Raw genomic sequence first — 2,434 nt, 5'->3', positions numbered from 1 at the left:
GGCCGAAAAAGAGAGAGACTGTGTGAGCCGCTTGTCGGCCTAGGTGGGGTGGCGAGAGACCCGTGAGTGTATCCTCCCTCCGACCCTGGCGGCTGCCGACTCCGTGCAGGGGGGCCGCAGGGGAAAGTCCGGTGGTGGCCGAGGCGGCGGCGCCTCGTTCCTTTTCTGCCCGGCCTTAAGCCGGTGCCCGCTCGGCGGGCTCGGTTTTCGGCTGTCAGTCTGGTGCGGTGGCTGGCAGCCGGTGGGGTGGACGCGGCCGGGGCGCGCTCTGTTTCGCGGAGCCCCGACGGGGCTTTTCCCGGCCCTTCCCTGAGAGCTCCGAGGATGGGCCCAGTTGGCCGAGGTGGCGGCGCCCCGTTCCCGGCTCCCGACCTGTGCTTGGTGTGTCGGCGGTGCCACGGGGACGCTCCGGTGGGGCGTGCGGCCTTGCCTCCGGCCTCGCCCGGTTGGCCGAGGGGCTCGGTGACGGGAGTCGCCCGATGTTGTGGCGGGGCGGCGGCGCCTCGCCCCCCCCCCCGCTGTGTGTTGAAGTCGTCCCCCTTCCTCGGCCCTAAGCTGGGGAACCCGCGTAGCGGGCGGGAAGGTCTCAGGGGCGGCGGCCGGCCTGCGGTGGCCGGCTGCCGAGAGCGGACCGGAAGCCCGACAAGAGAGAGCCCTGTGAGAATGCTTGCCGGCGAGGCGGCGGCGCCTCGCCCTTCCTTGTTTTCGGCCGGCATCGACTGAGCCGCGACGCTGGGGCGGCCCGTGGTGTCGGGCCTGTCCCGGCTGCCGTGGTTGCCGGTGGGCTGGGTTGCGAGAAGGTCCGCTGTTTCAGGCGTGTGTGCCGGCTTGTGCGGTTGCACTGGGGGGGTGCCTGCCCCGGCCTTACGCTGTTTGTTTTTTTTTTTTTTCTCGCGGCCTTAAGCCGCCGCGGCACGACGGAGAAGCGCGGCACAAAGGCGCGCGGGCCACGAACGCCGAAAGGGAGAGAGACGAGAAGGAGGCGTTCTTTGAGAGGTCGTTGGGATTAAAGGGGGGGGGAGTGAGAGGCGCGCGCCTCGCCCCCCAGGCCCGCGGCCCCCGTGGGTAGCACGGGGTTATGTGACGCGCGCTGTCGTGCCTTTTTTTTTTCCCCTCCGCTGTTTGCCGTTCCCCCTGGCTTTTCCGGAGGGAAAGCCGATCGCCGCGAGGCGGGCGAAAGCCGGTGGCCCGTGGGCATGGTCGGTGGCGCTTTCTCGCACGCTCGGAAGGGTTCCGTGGGGCCGGGAGCGTGGCCTGCCGTGGCCTCCTCCCGCCGTGGTCCCGTCCCGATGTTGTCTCGCTAATAAAAGGGAATCGTTGTCCGCAGCCGGGGTTGGGTGGCGGCACCTCCCCGCGCTTTCTCCGCTGTGACCGATGCGAAAGCTCTGCTGCAAAGTGGCGCTCGGGTGCGTCGGGGAGGCTCGGCGGCGCCAAGCCGTGGGGAGGGCCTCTCGGGGACGTGTCCCGCACGCGGAAAAGCAGCCCTGCTGCGTCCGTCTGCCCGCTGCCCGCCTGGAAGCGTGGTGTGGTGCGCGCTTTGGGCTGCCGATGTCCCAGGACCGAGGCCGCGGGGCCTTCTTTCGCTCCTCTTTTCTCGGCTGATCGATGAGGCTTTTCGGGTCGCGTCGGAAAGGGCCCCCGGCGGGCCGGCTCTTCCGGGGCTCTCTGTAATGGGGAAGCCACGGCGGAGTCCGGTGCTCGGGCAGGGCGGTCTCCTTTCCAATTCGCTTCCCGTCGCAGGTGAGGTGTCGCCGCTCCCGCTGCCGGGAGGGCGTCTTTACCGTCCGGGCTGTGTGACGGCCGCGTGGCCCCGCGAGCCCTCAGGTGTCCTTCAAACCATGCGAGGTGTGTGTGCTGGCCCCGGCCCGGGTTTGTGCCCCGTGGGTGCCGGCCGCGAGCAGCGCTTGGGCGGCGGTGCGGCTCGAGCTGAGCCGAGGGGGGGAAACCCCAGAGAGAAAGGGGGGAAAGGAAAAACCCCGCTGTTTGGCACGGTTGGGGGAAAAGAGCCCACCGCGCGCGCGCACCGCACGGCGCTCGTTTTTTGCCGCGTCGCCGCCTGCTGCAGAGCGAACCGCCCTGGCCGAGGGGCCTCGGTGTCCGGGCCGCGCCCACCTCGTCGGGTCGCTGTCTCCTCTAGCACATCCGGTGCTTTTCCGCGTGGCCCGGTGGGGGGGGCCGTGTCGGGGGGCTTTCGCTCCGGGCGAGTCCCCTTCGGCGGCTCAACCTCGCCGGCGGCCGGTCGCCCGCGACCGGTCGGCGGGCGGGCCGGCCTCGGGGGCGGGTCAGCCCCAGCCGAGTACCCCGTCCCGCGTGCCGTGCGTGACTTGGACGCGAGGCCGACTCTCGGAAGGGCGCGTGCCCTGCGAGAGAGCGAGAACCCGAGGGCGTGACCGAGAGGCCCGTGTCGTCCGAAGCCGAAGCTGCGCAGCGGTCC

The sequence above is a fragment of the Aphelocoma coerulescens genome, unplaced genomic scaffold, assembly GCF_041296385.1.
Source record: "Aphelocoma coerulescens isolate FSJ_1873_10779 unplaced genomic scaffold, UR_Acoe_1.0 HiC_scaffold_607, whole genome shotgun sequence".
NCBI classification, from domain to species: Eukaryota; Metazoa; Chordata; class Aves; order Passeriformes; family Corvidae; genus Aphelocoma; species Aphelocoma coerulescens.
The sequence above is the reverse complement of the archived record's forward strand: the minus strand, read 5'-3'. Positions refer to the sequence as shown.